This window comes from Vulpes vulpes, chromosome 10 (genome assembly GCF_048418805.1).
Source record: "Vulpes vulpes isolate BD-2025 chromosome 10, VulVul3, whole genome shotgun sequence".
Taxonomy (NCBI): Eukaryota; Metazoa; Chordata; class Mammalia; order Carnivora; family Canidae; genus Vulpes; species Vulpes vulpes.
Genome location: NC_132789.1, coordinates 54336323 through 54356415, shown reverse-complemented (window position 1 = coordinate 54356415; position 20093 = coordinate 54336323). Strand labels below are relative to the sequence as shown.

Below are 20093 nucleotides of genomic sequence, written 5' to 3'. Positions count from 1 at the left end.
GGGCCCAACGTGGGGCTCAATCCCAGGACTCCGGGATCACGCCCTGAGCCCAAGACAGATGCTCAACCACTGAGCCACCCAGGCGTCCCTAATGAATTTCTTAGTTTGGTTGTGAATGCTCTCATGAGTAGGAACATGGGAGTGAGACAGTAAGAAGTGAAGGGTTTTGAGTATTGTCACTGCAGTGACTTACTTCTCAATTACCTCCGTAGGCTCGCATCTGACCCACCTCTGGTGGCTGTGATTATGGCTTCTGGTTGACATTCAACCTGTGAGTTTTTGTTTTTTCTTTTTCCCTAAGGAGTGGAGAGATTCTAGCTCAACCTTCTTTGGCATCTTAGTGTTAGCTGATGGAGATTACTACACGCTCTTGTCTCAGGACTTCAGTTCTGACCCACTGTTAATCCTTTTTGTTTGTTTCACCTCAGTTTTTTGCTTTGGAAAAATTACCAAAAAAAAAAAAAAAAAAAAAAAACCAATGAAATGTTGAAACAGCAGTACAGTGAGCATCAGGATCCTTTCAGCTAGATTTTCTAGTTAACATTTTAATGTCTTGCCGCATCTGTTCTTTCTCTGTAGACAGACGGATGGACAGACACATTTTTCTGTACTATTTGAAAGTAAGTTGCAGAGTTTTTATTTTTAAGACTTCATTTTTTAGAGCAGTTTTAGGTTCATAGCAAAATTGAGGGGGAAGTACAGTTTTTTCCCATAAACCCTCTGTCCCCTCACATATATGGCCTCCACCACTATCAACACCCCCAACCATCCCCATTGTTGCAGTTGATGAACCACAGACACATCATTATCACCCAGAGCCCATCGTTTACAGTAGGGTTTACTCTTAGTGTTACACTGTGTGTTGCTTTGGATAAATGTGTAATGACATGTATCCACTATTATATTGTCATACAGGATAGTTTCACTGCCCTAAAAAAATCCCCTGTGCTCCACTTGTTCATCTCTCCCCTTCTTCCCAACCCCTGGTAAACACTGATCTTTTTATTGTCTCTATAGTTTTGCCTTTTCCTGAAATGTCATATTGTTGGAATCCTACAGTATGCAGCCTTTTCAGATTGGCTTCTTTCACTCAGTAATATGGATTTATGGCTCCTCCATGTCTTTTCATGACTTGATAGTTTATTTCTTGTTATCACTTAATAATATTCCATTTTCTGGATCTACCACAGTTTACTTATCTATTTAACTACTAAAGGACATCTCAATTGCTTCCAGGTTTTGGCAATTGTGAATGAAGCTGTTATAAACATCTGTATGCAGGTTTTTTTTGTGTGTGTGTGGATGTAAATTTTCAGTCCCTTACAATAAATACTAAAGAATACGATTGTTGGAATGTATAGCAGGGTAGGTTTAGTTCTGTAAGATACTGCCAAATTGTTTTCTAAAATGGCTGAACCACTTTGCATTCCTACTAACAATAAATGAAAAATCCTGTTGCTCCACATCCTTGTCAGTATTTGGTGCTGTCAGTGTTCTGGATCTTGGCCATTCTAATAGATGTGTAGTAGTATGTCATTGTTTTGATTTGCATTTCTCTGTTGGCATATGATATGGGAAAAATTTTCAATTGCCAATAATCACACCTCAGATGAACCTCATTGGCTATGATACTGTCACTGTGCAAAGCTTGTTGGCATATGATATGGAACATCTATTTTGGGGGGAAGTTTTTACTTTATTTATTATTTTAATTAGGTTCCACACCCACCATGGGACTTGAACTCACAACCCCTGAGATCAAGGGTCACCTGCTCTACCCACTGAGCCAGCCAGGTGCCCTGTGGAATGTCTTTTTATAGGTTTGTTTGTCATCCATATATTCTGTTTGGTGAGGAGTCTATTAAGGTCTTTAGCCCATTTTTAAATTGGGTTGTCTGTTTTTATTGTTGAGTTTTAAGAGTTCTTTGTGTATTTTGGATAATTGTCCTTTATCAGATTTGCCTTTTACAATTATTTTCTCCCAAACTGTGCTTGTCTCTTCACTGTCTTTATGGAGCAGAAGTTTTTCATTTTAACGAGGTCTAATATGACAGTTCTTTCTTTCCTGGATCACACTTTTGGTGTTGTATCTAAAAAGTTACCGCCAAACCCAAGGTCATCTAGATTTCTCCTCTGTCTTCTTTATTTATTTATTTATTTATTTATTTATTTATTTATTTATGATAGTCACAGAGAGAGAGAGAGAGAGAGAGAGAGGCAGAGACACAGGCAGAGGGAGAAGCGGGCTCCATGCACCGGGAGCCCGACGTGGGATTCGATCCCGGGTCTCCAGGATCGCACCCTGGGCCAAAGGCAGGCGCCAAACCGCTGCGCCACCCAGGGATCCCCTCTCCTCTGTCTTCTAAAGAGTTCTCTGTTTTATAAATAGGTCTGTGATCCATTTTGAGTTTTTTGAAAGGTCCCTACCTAGATTCCTTTCCTTTCCTTTCCTTTGCTTTCCTTTCCTTTGCTTTCCTTTCCTTTCCTTTCTTTCTTTTCTTTCTTTCTTTCTTTTTCATGTGGATGGCCAATTGTTCCAGCACCACTTGTTGAAAGGACACCACTTGTTGAAAGCTCCCTGTGTTGCTTTTGCTCCTTTGTCAAAGATCAGTTGACTCTATGTGAGTCTGTGTCTGGACTCTCTGTGCTGTTCCATTGATCTGTTTGTCTCTTCTTTGGCCAATACACTGTCTTGATTACTGTAGTGTTATAGTAAGTGTTGAAGTTAGGTAATGCCAGTCTCCCACCTTTGTTCTTCTTCTACAGTGTTATGTCACCTGTTCTGGGTCATTTACCTCTCCATATAAACCTTAGAATCAGTTTGTCAGTATTCATAAAATAGCTTGCTGGGATTTTGGTTGGGATTGCCTTGAATCTATAGCTCAAGTTTGGAAGAACTAACCTCTTGGCAATATTTAGTCTTCTAGTAGAATGTGAGATGTCTCTCCATTTATTAATTCTGCTTTGATTTCGTTCATCTGAAATTACATTTTTCCTCATATAGATCTTGTATTTTGTTAGATTTAAACCTAAGTGTTTCATTTTGGGGAGTACTACTGTAAATGGTATTGTCTTAAATTTCAAATTCCATTCATTCAATGCTAGTTTATAGGAGTGATTGACGTTTATATATTAACATTGTATCTTGCACCCTTGCTATAATTACTTATTAGTTATAAGAGGTTTTTTTTTTTTGTCAATTCTTTCAGATTTTTTACATAGACAGTCATGTCATCTGTGAACAAAGACAGTTTTATGTCTTCCCTATCAGTATACCTTATTTCCTTTTTTCCCCCTCATTGCGTTAGCTTGGACTTCCAGTACAGTGTTGAAAAGGAGTGGTGAGAGGGGACATTCTTGCCTTGTTCCTTTCCTGATCATAGTGGGAAAACTTCTAGTTTCTCACCATTAAGTGATAGTATTAGTAGTTTTCTTGTAGATATTCTTTATCGAGTTGAGAAAGTTCTGCTCTTTTCTTAGTTTACTGAGAGTTTTTATCATCACTGGGTGTTAGATTGTGTTAAATGCTTTTTCTGTATTTGTTGATGTGATCATGTGCTTTTTCTTCTTTATTAGCCTGCTGATATTGATGTGTTATATTAATTGATTTTCAAATATCAAATCAGCCTTCCATCTGGGATAAATCCCACTTGGTTGTGGTATATGATTCTTTTAATACATTGCTGGATTCAATTTTCTGATATGTTGTTGAGGATTTTTACATCTATGTTCATGAGAGATATCGGTCTGTAGTTTTCTTTTCCTGTAATGTCTTTGTCCTGTTTTGGTATTAGAATAATGCCAGGTTTTTAGAATAAGTGAGGAAGCATTCCCTCTGCTTCTAGAAGTCTTCTGGAAGATATAATAGCGAATTGGTTTAATGTCTTACCTAAATGTTTGGTAGAATTCACCAGTGAACCCATCTGGGCTTGGTGCCTTCTGTTTTAGAAGGCTATTGATTATTGATTCAATTTCTTTGATAGATACAGGCCTATTCAGATTGTTGATTTCTTCTTGTGTGAGTTTTGGCATATTGTGTCTCCAAGGAATTAATCCATCTCATCTAGGTTATCAAACCTGTAGGCCTAGGGTTGTTCATAGTATTCCTTTATTTAAAAGTAAGCTGCAGTTTTTGATACTTTTTTTTTTAAGATTTTATTTATTTATTCATGAGAGACACACACAGAGAGAGGCAGAGACACAGGCAGAGGGAGAAGCAGGCTCCACGTAGAGAGCCCAACATGGGACTTGATCCCAGGTCTCCAGGATCAGGCCCTGGACTGAAGGGGGCGCTAAACCACTGAGCCAACCCGGCTGCCTCCCATCCCACTCTTGATTTTGGCTCAGGTCATGATCTCAGGATCATGAGATCTAGCCCTGCATCAGGCTGCATGCTGGGTGTGAAGCCTGCTTGAGATTCTCTCTTTTCTTCTCCCTCTGTGCCTCTCCCTCCCTCAAAAAAACTCCAACTCCCCCTCAAAAAAGCCCCAACCCTCCCCTCCAAAAAAACCTCAAGCATTTTCTCCTACATAGCCACAGTACCATTATCACACTAAGAAAATTGACTTATTAATTCTCATTAATTTCTTAATAATTAGCTTACTAATCACAAGGGAGAAAAGGTGATCTTAATCAGATGATCAAGTATAACATCATCAGTATGGTAGTCTGACATTATATGCCTTCTAATGTGATGCAGAGGTAAATCCCCATCATCTACAGAGTGTGCCAAAAATATTTAACCTGAATCTGATATTGAGGACATAATCGGACAAATCCAATGTGTAGGACATGCTACAAACCAATTGACCTGGACTCTTCTGAAAAAAAAAGTCAGTGACATGAGTAAACAAAAATGAGAGGAAGTGGGCTGTTCCTAAATTAAGAGGTTAAGGAGACAAAATAGCCACATGGGATGGGTGAAGTTTAATTGGAACCCACATGTGAAGAGAAAGGCCGTAAAAGACATTTGGGGGGCAGTTGGTTAGATCTTAATATGTACTGTATGTGATGACACTGAATCGTTGTTATTATATAAAACAGTGTTAGAGGCTGTGGTGATTCCAGTTCTAACTTGGTTTTTTCTCTTGATATTTTATTATAGTTTCACTGAGCAAATGGGGCCATATAGCTTATTATATATTTTAATAAGAATCAGAGCTGTTAAAAAAAAAAAAAGAATCAGAGTTGTTTTCTGTGCCAGTCTCTGGTGGAGAGTTTTGCAGTGAATGTTTCCAGAAGACTGCACCTTGCTATAAGTGCAGGTATGTGGGCCACTGAGTGAGATCCTCTCTGGCAGATTCAGGACCTTTGCATTGCTGACCATGATCACGAGTTTTTAGCTTAGGGGCCAGAGACAGGACTAGAATAGTAAAGCCCTGTATGAAGTAAGGGAAAGCCCTGCATGAAGGCATACGTTATTCCTCTCTCTGAGGGAGGTGGAATCAAGCATCCTGTGGATATTCTAAAACACAGACTTCAAAAAATCTACAGTAACGCTATGTAAGTTTCAACTCTTTTATAGTGAAAAAGGACATGGTAGGATTTTTGTTTACTAAAGATTGACTGTTTTCAGATTCCACATCATTTGTTCATTCATTTTTTAAATTTATCATTCAATAAATAGTTACTGGGACGCCTGGGTGGCTCAGTGGTTTGGCGCCTGCCTTTGGCTCAGGTCGTGATCCTGGGATCCGGGATGGAGTCCCATGTCGGGCTCCCTGCATGGAGCCTGCTTCTCCCTCTGCCCGTGTCTCTGCCTCTGTCTCAGTCTGTGCCTCTAATGAATAAATAAATAAATCTTTAAAAAAAGAATAGTTACTGAATGTCTGCTGTGCATCAGGTACTGTGCTAAGTAAAGAGTATGTGGGGCAGCCCCGGTGGCTCAGCGGTTTGGCGCCGCCTTCGGCTCAGGGCCTGATCCTGGAGACCCGGGATGGAGTCCCGCGGCAGACTCTCTGCATGGAGCCTGCTTCTCCCTCTGCCTGTGTCTCTGCCTCTCTCTCTCTCTCTCTCTCTCTCTGTCTTTCATGAATAAATAAATAAAATCCTTTAAAAAAATTGCTATATAAGAGATTCAGAATACTAAGGAAAGAAGCCAAAAGAGGATTTTTAAAACTAGGTCCTTTTAATTTTCTCTTCGCTATAATAATTAAGTAATAAATAATGATTGCCTTCACTGATTTCTTAGCCCTCTGCTGAGGTTTCTTTCTTGCTTTTGTTAAAAAAAAAAAAAAAAGGGATCCCTGGGTGGCGCAGCGGTTTAGCGCCTGCCTTTGGCCCAGGGCGCGATCCTGGAGACCCGGGATCGAATCCCACGTCGGGCTCCCGGTGCATGGAGCCTGCTTCTCCCTCTGCCTGTGTCTCTGCCTCTCTCTCTCTCTCTCTGTGACTATCATAAATAAAAAAAAAAAAGATTTTAAAAAAAAAAAAAAAGGGCAGCCCTATTGGCGCAGCGGTTTAGCGCAGCCTGCAGCCCGGGGTGTGATCCTGGAGACCTGGGATCAAGTTCCATGTCAGGCTTCCTGCATGGAGCCTGCTTCTCCCTCTGCCTGTGTTTCTGCCTCTCTCTCTCTCTGAATAAATAAATAAATCTTAAAAAAAAAAAAAAATCCGAACAGTAAAGTTCCCTGTGTTCAGAGGAGTCATGTTTCCCTAGAGGGGACATGATGTGTCTTCCAGTCTCCTCCCCCTTTTCTTTAGGTAACAGCTTTCTTGAACTATAATTTATATCAGATACAGCTCACCCATTGAAAGTGCACAATCAAATGGTTTTTGGTCCTTTTAGAGGGTGTACACATCACTACAATGAATTTTTTAACATTTTCATTATTTTAGGAAGAAACCCTGCCCATTTGTAGTCATGCTCTACTTTCCCCCAACCACTCCTAGCCCTAGGCAGCTGCTAATCTACTTTCTACCACGATAGATTTGCCTATTTGGGGCATTTCGTATAAATGGAATCATACAGTATTTGGTCTTTTGTGACTGGCTTTCACTTTGTATAATGTTTCAAGATTCATCCATGCTGAAGCATGTAACAATACTTCATTCCTTTTTATGGTGAATGATAATCCATGATATAGATAGTCCACATCTAGTTTATCCACTAATCAGCTGATAGACATTTAGGTGGCTTCCACTTTCTGGCTATCGTGAGTAATACTGCTGTAAACATTGATGTTCAGGTTTTTGTGTGGACATAAAATTCTCTTGGGTATGTATACACCTAGCAGTAGAATTGTTGAGTCATATAGAAACTATATTTAACCTACTGAGGGGGGTGCGGAGGGCCAGCTGACTGGGGTGGAGGAACAGGTGACTCTTGATCTCAGGGTCATGAGTTTGAGCCCCATGTTGGGTATAGAGATTACTTAGATAAGTATATAAACAAAAACTAAAGCAACAACAGGGCAGCCCCGGTGGCACAGCGGTTTGGCTCCGCCTGCAGCCTGGGGTGTGATCCTGGAGACCTGGGATCGAGTCCCACAACTGGGCTCCCTGCATGGAGCCTGCTTCTCCCTCTCCCTCTCCCCCTGCCTGTGTCTCTGCCTTTCTCTCGGTGTCTATGAATAAATAAATAAAATCTTTAAAAAAACATAAAAAATAAAAAAAAATAAAGCAACAACAACAACAACAAAAAACTACTGAGGAAATCCCAGACTCTTCCAGAGCTGCTTCATCATTTTACATTCTCACCCATGATGTATTCCATTTCTCCCCTACCTTCCATTCTCAGTACTTAAGATGAACAATAGTGATGGCAACTAGGTACAGCTTTTCATTTCTCAACTGGAGTACTGACTGGTGCATACCCTCCCTTCTTATATAGAAATATTACAGAGTCATAGATACACATAATTTCTCACGACATAATATAAAAACTTTGTTGAGCAACCTTTTTACTCTATCCCCTCCCTTTGCCTTAACTAAGTTATCTCCGGAGAATAGAATGGCATCATACTTTTTTATTTTTATTTGTTTATTTAAAAAATTTTATTTTTTTAAAATAATCTTCACACCCAACAAGGGACTTGAACTCATGATCTCGAGATCAAGAGTCATATACTCATTGCTTCTCGGCCTTTTGGCTAAGATCAAGTGAAGAATCACATATTCCACCCACTGAGCTAGCCAGGTGCCCCAAATACCATACTCTCTCTTTTTTAAAGATTTATTTATTTATTATTTGAGAGAGAGAGAGAGACTGGGGGCTTGGACAGAGGGAGAGAGAGGATTTCAAGCAGACTCCATGCTGAGCAGGGAGACTGACTCAGGGCTCAATCCCACAACCCTGAGATCATGACCTGAGCTAAAATGAAGAGTCAGATGCTCAACTGACTGAGCTACCCAGACATCCCAGGATCATCTTCTTTTAATGACAGCCTATCAAGTACATCTTTTTTCCAGATGAAGAACAGAATGTCATAGAGCAAATGACTAGAGTCCCATACTGTCTGAGAGTCTCTGGTACATGTGAATAATGCAGGCCCTGTTCTCACAGAGATTCATTTCTCTTTTATTATTGGATTTTTAAAAAATTATATTGGATTTTAAAGCAAATCCTAGATATTATGTCGTTTTACCCATAAATATTTCAGTATACATCTCTAAGAGAAGGACTTTTAAAAATATAGCTATCGTGTTATTACCTCACATTAATCTAATTCTTTAATTAATCTTCTAATACATAATCCATACTCAAATGTCTCTAATTATTGTAGTTTGTTGTTGTTGTTTTTTTTAATCTGGGCCCAAACAAGGTTCACGTATTTGGTTGTTTGTCTTTTGATTGCCTTTTATTCTAAACTATTTTTGATAAATCAAGTTTAGATAAATAATCATGAAATGACATAAGACAGTATCTAGTAAGGCATTAAGTAAGTAGGATGTGGTCAAATATGAGTCACCCAGATTTCTAATAGACTCTTCCTTGGCCTTGTTGGTAGATATATGACAAATAGGTTAGAGAACCAGATCAACTAGATTTGAAGCCCCATTCCTACCACTGTAGGCTATGTAATCCTGTGCAAGTTAATTTAGTGTTTGTTCTTACTGAAATTATACATGTACATAGTTCAGAAAGACACCTCTGCAAGGCTTGTTACCAACAAAAATGGACAAGAAAGAAAAGCCCTCCTGTATTACCACCGCTACTTGATTTCCTACCTCTAGAGGCATCCACTTTCAATTCTTTTAAGTACTGTGCTTGGTATTTACCTCTAAATCTCTAAATAACATACTTATATTGCTAGTTCTTAATACTTTTGCTTTGGGTATTACCTATTGACTTTCTACAATGGAAGATGAAGATTTGGTACTTGATCACACTCACTGCTTCTCCACCACAGATAGGAAGTTCATCCTCCCATTCTTCTGATACAGTTAGAACAGCATTCAGTCCATATACTATGACCATGAAAATGCTATCTGTAGATAACAAGGTTACTGTGTTTTCACTGCACATTTTGTTTTGCTTAGTTTTCTGTGTATTTATCACTAATTCAATTTTAAATTCTTCCTCAGTTGTATGAATCTATTCTCCATACCTTCAAACATGTTAGGTGGTCTATCATTTTCATTTTCTTGAATAAAATCTCTCTAGGAGCCTTCTGATGGGCACTACTCTGGACCGTTTGCTCTTTATCCCTACTGCTGGGCTGTGTCTTGGAGTCACTCTCCACTGTCATACTCTTCTGGTGTGTCTTGCTTCCTGGATCCCATGGGTTTTTTTTTTGTGTGTGTGTTGTTTTTCTTGTTGTTGTTGTTTTTCTTCATTTAATGGAACATATCCTCTAATAGTTTCCTGAGGAAGGATGCATGAGAGGTAAATTTTTGAGACCTTGCCTGTATGAATGTGTTTTTAATCTCATACTTAATGGATAGTCTAGCTAGGTATAGAATTCTTGGTTAGAAATTATTTTCCCTTAGGGGTACCTGAGTGGCTCAGTTGGTTAAATGTCTGAATTTGGCTCAGGTCATGATCTCTGGGTCCTGGGATCAAGTGTGCGTCTGGGCGCTGCATTCATTGGGGAGTCTGCTTGACTCTCTCCTTGCCTTTCTCTCTTTGCCCCTCCCCCTGCTCATGTTCACGTGCTCTCTCTCTCTCTCTCTCTCTCTCTCATATGAATAAACTCTAAAGAAGGAAATTATTTTCCTTTAGTATTTTGAAGATATTGTCCCACTGCATTCTAGTCTTTCTCTGTTCTGTTGAGGGGTCTTAATGCCATTCCGATTTATTATTTGCATAAAACCTCTGGAAATTTGGCTGTTCTGAAATCTCATGATGCTGTACCTTGATGGAGGGTGATTTTCATATTGTGCTCTACTCTCAGAAGTCCTTTCAGAGGTAAAAGAAAACCCCCAAGCCCTTTAATTATGGAGAGATTTTATTGAGTTACTTCTTTGAATATTTTCTCCCTTTCATTTTTTTCTTATTTTTTCTTCCTAGAACTCCTGTATTCAGATGTCATGTCTCCTAGACTGGCCCTCTAATTTAAAAAGAATTTTTTTCTCTCCTGTTTTCTAACTATTTTTCACTGTACATTCTGAGAGATTTCCTCAACTTATTTTCCAATCTTTTTCATTTCTACTATCATCTTTTTAATTTTTGAGAGTTATTATTTTCATTTTATTCACTAAACGTGCCTTTTTGAAAAATTGACATCATTTGTTTCATGAATAAAGTATCTTCTCTCTGAGGATTTTAATAATTTTTTTCAATGAGTTTTCATCTCCATTTGTATCTTCTGTGTTTTCCACCATTGCAGTTGTTTTCCAATTGTTTTGGTCTCTGTTCTTTACATTGGATACTTTTTTCTAATGCCTTGTGATCTCAGTCCGTACTTAAGAGTGTGGTGTCTTGTTTTTAGTATTGTTTGCTCTCCCACTTCAGTGGTACCTGTTGTGCTCAACGATTGAGCCTTTGGGGGGTTCTGTGGGGTATTTCAGGTTCTATGTCAGCTTTCTCCACTACTAGCCTAGGATTTAGCTTTCAGGGGGTTTGCTGCATCAGTTCTTGTTTACCTGCTTTCCAGCTTCAAAAACCGTTATTGCAAAAACCGTGTCTCCTCTCCTGTTTTCTTTGTCTTTGTGTACTTCTTTCTGCTTTACAACAAATGATCTTTTATGTCACTTAGAGGGGTTTAGAAGGGAGTGGAGTTATGTGGGTACTTGAAGCCAGAGTACAGCAAACTGTAGTTCCCGCACCCAGTCCAGCTCTTTCCTATTTTGAGGGCACTAGGACTAAAGCTTTCTAGTGCCCCTGCAGTTCCAGACTTCATCTGACACCTCACTCAGTTTCAGCACATGCCTAGTTCTGGTGTCATTCCAGCTGCTTCTGTTGCCCACTCTGGGGTTTATAAGCAGTGCTACCCTCCTTCCCTTCCCCCACCCTCACAGAGGTAGTAGAATTCCAGCTCCACCCTCACAGAGGTAGTAGAATTCCAGCTCCTCCTAGACTTTCTGGTCTCCCTGTGGGTGCTGATGCCCCAGGGGGCGTCCTGCCCCTGCTCCTCAGCCAAGTGCCTTTTGTCTCCTGGATGATATAGCACTTTCTTTCTCAATTCTGTGGTGACTCACTTTTTAAAAATAGTCTTTGATGTGTCAAAGCCTTTTTTGAAAGTCTAAACAGATCGTATTGACGAGTTCCCTTTTAGTCACATGCATTTTTACCTCCTGAAAGAAACCCTAATATATTAATTAGGTATGATTTTAGCTTCCTGAAACCACACACCCCTCACTTGCAATGCTTCAGTGCCTCTCCTAAGCTGTTCCCACCCTACCAGCATAGCCTGTCCTATAAGGTCATTTCATACCAGCTCGAACACTATCTCTTCCATGTCTTACTAGGTTCTCCCAGCAAAAACTCTTCCTCTTGCCTCTGAACTCCTATAGCAACATCTCTGTATTCTCTTCCTGATGGATGGTTCGTTCATAAACTCTTCCATGTCAGGGACCATGTCTAATCTTTTCCTCTTTCGAGCTTAGTAAGAATCCTATTATGTGTGTTTGAGAAGTTAAATTAATGAAATAGATCTAAGAAACTTCTTGAAATAAGTTTACTATATCTACTCTGCTTATTCACAGCCGAGTCTGCAAGCAGATCATTGTACAGAAATGGTTCCCACTGAGGTTACAGGTGTCTTTGCAGTGAATAATTCTGCTGTATCTTTTCATCCATCAGTTTCTTCCACCTCTTGCCACATTTCAATATTTCTTCTTGTAACCAGCTCTTACCTCCTATGGCTTGCTCTGTCCTGTCACTCCTGTCTCTTTGATTATTTCACTGATTTCTCTTCCATATACCACGTGCCCTTAAATTAATGGGTGGGTTTTATTTTCTGTCCTCAGACCTTTTTTCTCTATCTTCTTTTTTCTTTATCTTCAGGAATCTCATTTATTCAGGTTTTGTATGTTTGGGACTGGGGAGAGAGGGTAGAAATTTAGCAGCCAAGGCTAGGAGGTTAGAACCCTCTGCCCAGGAGTAGAGCTAAGGAGAAGCTAGAATAAGAAACAGCCACATGGCCATTAAAGTATGGGTTCTGCTAATAGACCAATAAACTCTTAAAGTTGAGGCTCTTCTGTAAAGCTCAGTTGGAGAACACAGCTGAGAGCCAAGGTCCAAGAGGGGCCTTCTACTTCTGAGATTCAGACCCTGTGGGGTGAGTGGTGTAGGTCCAGCCTAGTGTCAGATCTGCATGTTATACCCAGTCATCAGGAAGGTGGAATGTGCTTTAGAGTATTAAAGGGTGAGGACTGGAAGGTAGAGTAAGTGAGCCCACTCAGACTATAGATGATTCCATGACAGATAGCAAGAGACACAAAAAGGAGAATCTCAACTATAGGGTAAGCCTCAAAGGAACCAAGGAAAAGCTGAACCCTAAGGTCTAGTGGAAGTGTGATCCATGGTATAGTTGAATGCCACAGGCACTGGCATTGGATTTAAGATAGCTCTTTTTTTTTTTTTAAGATTTATTTATTTATTTATTTATTTATTTTTAAAAATTTTTTTATTTATTTATGATAGTCACACACACACACACACACACACACACACAGAGAGAGAGGCAGAGACACAGGCAGAGGGAGAAGCAGGCTCCATGCACCGGGAGCCCGACGTGGGACTCGATCCCGGGTCTCCAGGATCGCGCCCTGGGCCAAAGGCAGGCGCCAAACCGCTGCACCACCCAGGGGTCCCCAAGATTTATTTATTTATATATGTATGTATGTATTTATTTATTTATGATAGACAGAGAGAGAGAGAGAGAGAGAGAGAGAGAGGCAGAGACACAGGAGGAGGGAGAAGCAGGCTCCATGCAGGGAGCCCGACGCAGGACTCGATCCTGGGACTCCAGGATCGCGCCCTGGGCCAAAGGCAGGCACCAAACCACTGAGCCACCCAGGGATCCCCCAAGATAGCTCTTTAAGATGTCTTGTTGCCCTCAATGGCAGGGTTGTACTCTCTGCCTCTAAGGCGGGCTGGGCTCTAGGGCCCAGCATGAACTCTGGCTCATGGCCTACTGGTCTTTGCTCTTATTTGTCTGCTGTGTCTCCTTAACTCTCTGAACTACCAAAGGTAGACCCTGTCTGCCTCATAGATGGATGATGATCAATCTGTGGATTGCCTGTCCCTGGGTCAGGTTCCCACTATGGTCCAGTTGTCAGTGGCCAGAGGAGAGGCAGGGTCACATGGTGTAGATGAAGACAGTCAAGCCACAGTTACCGTCTAGTTGCCCAAGCCCCACATGTAGAAATAATCCTTCTCCTTCCTCATCTTTCCGTCTTGTCCCACCAGTCACTTTTAAACATAGTTAGCATCCATCCTTCTCTTCCTGTTGCCACTGCCTTGGTTCAGGGTGCCATGTTCTCTTATCTGGATGAGTGTTCTCCTCCTTATCTATCTCCCTGCCTTCAGGCTCTCTGCCCTAATCTGTCTTTTACTCCCTTGCCAGAATAATCCATTTCATTCCCACATAGCAGTCAAAGTTGATGTTTAAAAAATAAATCAGATCATGTTACTCCACTGGTTAAAAGTATTGAAATACAATGCAGAGTCTTTCTGTGGCCTCCTACATAGGGCCTCCCAAGGATCTGGTTCCTGTTTTCCTCTTTGACCTCATTTCCCACCCTCCTTGAATTTTCCGTGTTCTGTGATCCAGCAACACTGGCCTTCTCTCTGTTTCTTAAATGTACTAAGATTGCTATATTTGCTTTTCCTTTGGCCAAGTGCTCTTTTGTACCCTTCGTCTTCTCCTGGCTGGCCTGTGTCTTTGGGTCTCAGTCCAAATGGCACCTCCTCATAGAAGCCTTCCCGAAACACCCCATCTGCTTCACCCTTGGCCACTGTCACATCACTGAACATTCCTCATACCACAGGTTTGCTTACTCATTTTTTTCATCTCCCTGCCTAAAACATAATTCCTTGAGAATAAGAACATTCTTGTCCTTGCTTATCCCTAAGACTGGTGTAGAGGAGTTGCTTAATAAATACCTGCTAAATTAACAGACAGTGAAACATCTCCCTCATTACTCTTATTTCCATCCCTCTGTGTTATTGCTTAGCCTTTTATCCCCAACTTTAATCAGATAGAATTGACCACCAACTTTGTGTAAGTTCAAGATGTACAATGTGATGATTTGAAATGATCACCCAACAAGGCAAGTTAGGACGTCCATCAACTCATCCTAGTTTTGTGTGTGTATTTGCGTGTGGTGACAACATTTAAGATCCACTCTCGTAGCAAATATCACATGTATAGTATGGGATGTGTTTTTATTTCACCTGCGTGCAAGATTTTTTTGATCACTCTTACATCTCTAGGGCTTACACATGGGAGATAGCAGAAGATACGTGTTGAGTGTGCACTGTGACAACTACCCCAATGTACCCGAATACATACGTGTTCACGTAATTTGATCTTTGGAAGCCGCTCCAGCGACTGGAAAGACTGAGCCCCATTCTTCATAGTGCTTTTATATTCCTTTTATCCGCCTCAGAAACCAGACACAGGAAACATCTGACTATAATAAAAGATTTCCAGTAAATTCTAGGTCCTCATTGAACAAAGTTGTGCACAGCAAAGCTCTGTTGTACCTTGGTCTGGAATTCTCTTCGGTCACTTGTGTAGCACACCACATGGCTGCCTCTGGCCTGGGAGCCAGGAACAGCTGGAGCCTGGGCTGCTTGAAATAAAAATGACATATTTGTTAGCTTGAGAGGGAGAAGTCTGGATATTCTTGCTCTGTTTCTCGCAAAACAAACTTCTTGATGCGTTGAATACTGAGTTTTCGCTTTTGCTGTCACAGTGGTTGATGACTAAAATGATCTTACATCCTTTAGAATAAACACAAGTAACAAATGACCAAACTGATTCTCAAGTCTGTGCCTTTCATGCTGAAAGCAAAATCCATCAAAACTTACACAAAGTATGAATATGTCACTAATTTCTTCCTGAAATTTCCACCCTGTCACTTGCATCTTCCACAGTACAGAGGTGTGCTGCTCTTGGGGGCAGGCCACTACCACTGGAAGTAATAGCTGCAAAAACCCTGACTTTTTCTTTCCAGTAAAACTGTCATTTGCTTACTGCTTACTTTTTGCACATCTTTATCTACTTTATTTTTATTTTAGGTGCCAATTAGCTTGTCCATCTTCCTTGGCTGCAAGATAGTCAGAGACAGTCTCTTATTTGGCTCCCTGTCTCTAGTATCTGGCACAGGACCTGGCACATAATAGGCATTTGATGATATTTGGAGGGAGGAGAGGAGGGAAGATAAAAAGAATAATAACAATAAAAAGCCCATTCTATTTAGGAATTGGAATATAAGGATGACCTCAGTAACTACAGGAAAAAGCTGAACAGCTTTTTGGCATGTACAGTGAAAAACGAAGACAATCAAGAACCTTCCATCCTTTTGCATTGGTACCAGCGAATTAGAGGTTAAAATCTTACACATGGGTTAGAGTTATTTTTTTCAGTTTTTTTTATTCTGATGATATAAGCAATACATGTTCACTGCAGAAATTTTGCAAAAACACAATAAAAAACATTATTCTAATTCTGTCACCAGAGACAGCCACTGTTAACATTTCATCTCACTACTTTTAGGCTCAGTTAAGTTTTAGTCTTTTACTTAACTCTTAAGCTATTTTTCTTGGTTTATATTGGAAAGTTTATTTTATTTTATTTTATTTTATTTTATTTTATTTTATTTTATTTTATTTTATTTTATTATTATTTTTTTTATATTGGAAAGTTTAAAAGAGATTATTTCAGGACTGCTTGAGAGTACAAAGAACGTGAATTACAATTGGAATGGTACTTGTTAAATGCAATAAAAATTTGAGATGCTGTTTTTATTGTTGCTCATGTGAGCAATCACCTCCTCAGGAAGCTGGTCCTAATCTTCTCCAGGTGGCTGCAGCCTCTAACCTAGAAGCTGTGAGGCCTCTTTTCTTATTCTCCTTATGCTAATTCACGTACATATTTTTATCCTACTAGGAGGAGGCCACACTCGAACCCCTGAAGCCTCACTGCCAAGGGACAGTTAGGTTGACTTGAATTGAATGAAAATCTATATGCAGAATGGAGTTTTTTTTTCCCTCCAGCTTGTGAAATACCATTTAGATCACATCACCTCTGAAAGCAAGCAAGGACATTTAATGATTTATTCCTTTGTTTATTTGTTTAATTCATTAATATTTTTATTATTATTATTATTATTTTTTTAATTTATTATTTTTTTAAAAGATTTTATTTCTTCATCCATGAGAAACACAGAGAGAGGCAGAGACATAGGCAGAGGGAGAAGTAGGCTCCCTGTGAGGATCCTGATGTGGGACTTGATCCCAAGACCCTGGCCTGGGGATCACGCCCTGAGCCAAAGGCCAGACACTCAACCACTGAGCCACCCAGGCATCCTTCACTCATTTTTTAAAAAAGATTTTATTTATTTGTAGAGAGCAAGAGAGCACAAGCAAAAGGAGTGGCAGAGGGAGAGGGAGAAGGAGAAGCAGGCTCTCCTCTGAATAGGGAGACCAATGTGGTGCTTGATCCCAGTACCCTGGGATCATGACCTTAGCCGAAGGCAGATGCTTAACTGACTGAGCCACTCATATGCCCTATTTTTTTGCTTAAGAAACACATTGACCACTTTCTGTGTGTTAATCACTGAGCTAGGCATCACCACCTCAAAAAAATACACACTTCTTGTCCTCAGGGAACTTGAATTGCTTAATAAGAGAAAAAGAGAAGTAACCAGGGATTATAATAAATGACATAACAGTACAGTGATGTCCCAAAGGGGATGACCAGAACTGACTAGAGAAGGCATCAAGAAGAGGGGACGATTAGGGCGCCTGGGTGGCTCAGTTGGCTAAGGGTCCCGACTCATGATCTCAGCTCAGGTCTTGACCTGAGGGTCATGAGTTAAGCCATGTGTTGGGCTCTGCACTAGGCATGGAGCCTACTTAAAAAAAGAAGAAGAAGAAGAAGAAGAAGAAGAAGAAGAAGAAGAAGAAGAAGAAGAAGAAGAAGAAGAAGATGGAGGAGGAGGGGAAGGGGAAGGAGAAGGAGAAGAAAAAGAAAGAAGAAGAGATAATTGAGTTGGATCTTAATGGAAAAGTTGGAGATTTTTCTCATGCAAATGGGAAGTGAGCACAGTATGTCTGATGTGTGAAGACACGCAGATGGATACCTCTGGGGGGAAGTAGAGGTAGTTTGGCCCATCTAGAACATGAGATATATTAAAAATGGCAAATGAAGGAATGTCAGAGCTTGGACTTAATCTTATAGGCACTGGGAAGCCTCTGAGGGATTTTAATCAGGAGCAAAGCCACAGTGAGGTATATTTTTCCTTTGGAAATAATAGCAGCGGTACAAAGGCTGATGGAAGTGGGCCACATTGAGGGCAGGGGTGTGGTTAGCGGCTATCAGAACAACCCAGCAAAAGTGGTAAACAGATGTCCAGAAAGGCAAATTTATAGAAACAGTAAGTGAACCAGTCAGTGTTTGCCTGGGGCCAGAGGTGGGAACGGGGCGGGACTGTAAATGGACATGAGGGATCTTAGAGTAATGGAGATGTCGAAAAATTGCATGTGGTGATGGTTGCATAGCTCTGTAAATTCTCTAAAAGTCATCGAATTGTACATTTTATTTTTATTTTTTATTTTTTTAAAAGACTTTTATTTATGCATGAGAGACAGAGAGAGAGAGAGAGAGAGAGAGAGAGGCGGAGACACAGGCAGAGGGAGAAGCATGCTCCATGCAGGGAGCCTGACGTGGGACTCAATCCTGGGTCTCCAGGGTCAGGCCCTGGGCTGAAGGCGGCGCTAAACCCCTGAGCCACCGGGGCTGCCTGAATTGTACATTTTAAATGAGTGAATTTTATAGTATGTAAATTATATCTCAATAAAGCGCCTTAAAAAAAAGAAATACAGGGTTCTCTTCTGGAAGGGCAGTAGCATTGAGAGAAGACAGATGTGTGAAACGTTGATAAAGAAGTAGAATTTGGGGGCAGCCCTGGTGGCTCAGCAGTTTAGCGCCACCTTCAGCCCAGGGCCTGATCCTGGGATCCGGGATCGAGTCCCACATCGGGCTCCCTGCATGGAGCCTGTTTCTCCCTCTGCCTGTGTCTCCCATGAATAAATAAATAAAATCTTAAAAAAAAAAAAGAAGTAGAATTTGTAAGAGACATTGATTTTACCTCACAGAGATAGGATGGTCACCTGTCTGACCAGCCAAGTGACCTACCTGTGCTTTTGCAGTTTTGTAAAAAAAAAAAAAAAAAAAAAAAAAAAAAAAAAAAAAAAAATCAACCCTACCATCTACTTGGTAGGTTTCAAAGCATGTGGATCTGCCCTTAACTGTCAGTACAGAATATTGCCTCTGGATCCTTATCAAAAGCCGTATCCTCCAGCTGTCTGCCACCCTTTTTCTTTGTAAACACTTGGCTCCAAGACAAAATATTTTATGAAGGCTTGCCCAAACGATCTGTGGCCCATTCATTTCTCTGGGCACGGTTATTCAGTCAATGGTTATTGAGTGCCAGGGGTTCTGCTGGTAATGGAGCAGGGGACAAAGCAGGCAGAGTGTCTGCCTTTATGGGGCTGATAGTCCAGCAGTGGGCACAGATGTTACTTACAGTTAAGATAACTATTGCATTGGATTTCCTTGTACAATGAGAGAAAATGACATCAACCTAAGATCTGAAGGATAATGCTAGGGTGGGAGTGTGGCTGTAGATCCTGGTCCTCTATGCATCCAGCTGGCTTTCATTGGTAGTGAGTGAACCTTTGGAATATGATCCCTTTTGAGTCTGGGGTATCTGGGGTTGTCTTGGGCCTTAAATTATCTTGGTGTTCCTTATAATTGCTTTTATTGAACTGTTCATTGGCTTTATGCCATCATTTTGTATGAGCCCCTGTTGGAAGGAATAGCCATACAAGATTCACACTTACTTATTATAGACATGCTGTAGAAGCTACAGTCTTCAACATCATATGGCGCCCCCTTTATTATTAGGACCCACAAGAGAAATTTCTTTCTGATGACTGTTTAGTATTTGCTAAATACTGTTGAGTATTTTGGTCTTTTAATTGCTCTGCTGTGATTCAGGTCTCCACACATGAGACATGGCATTCTCTTTGAATGCATCATTCCTTTTTAAATTTTTTTTTTTTTATGATAGTCACAGAGAGAGAGAGAGAGAGAGAGAGAGAGAGAGAGAGAGGCAGAGACATAGGCAGAGGGAGAAGCAGGCTCCATGCACCGGGAGCCCGATGTGGGATTCGATCCCGGGTCTCCAGGATCGCGCCCTGGGCCAAAGGCAGGCGCCAAACCGCTGCGCCACCCAGGGATCCCCCTGAATGTGTCATTCCATTCTTGTTAGGTTTAATCCCTACTTCCCTTCACCTGTGAGTTCTAATTTTTATGTTTTAAGTAGGCTCCACACCTGGCATGGAGCCCAACACGGGGCTCGAACTCACGACCCTGAGATCAAGACTGTGAGCTGAGACCAAGAGTCGGACGCTTAACTGACTGAGCCCTCTAGGTGCCCCCCTAGGTCTGGTTCTTAATGGGAATGTTCACAGC

General features: G+C 40.8%; 1 protein-coding gene and 1 pseudogene across 9 annotated transcripts in view; one reads left to right on the top strand and one right to left on the bottom strand.

Annotated features, from left to right (window-relative positions):
- Positions 1-20093, top strand: part of ST3GAL3 (ST3 beta-galactoside alpha-2,3-sialyltransferase 3) — a 198327-nt gene that overhangs the window by 58870 nt on the left and 119364 nt on the right. The gene's annotated exons all lie outside the window — the stretch shown is intronic.
- On the bottom strand, positions 1534-1649 carry LOC112915079 (U4 spliceosomal RNA; annotated as a pseudogene).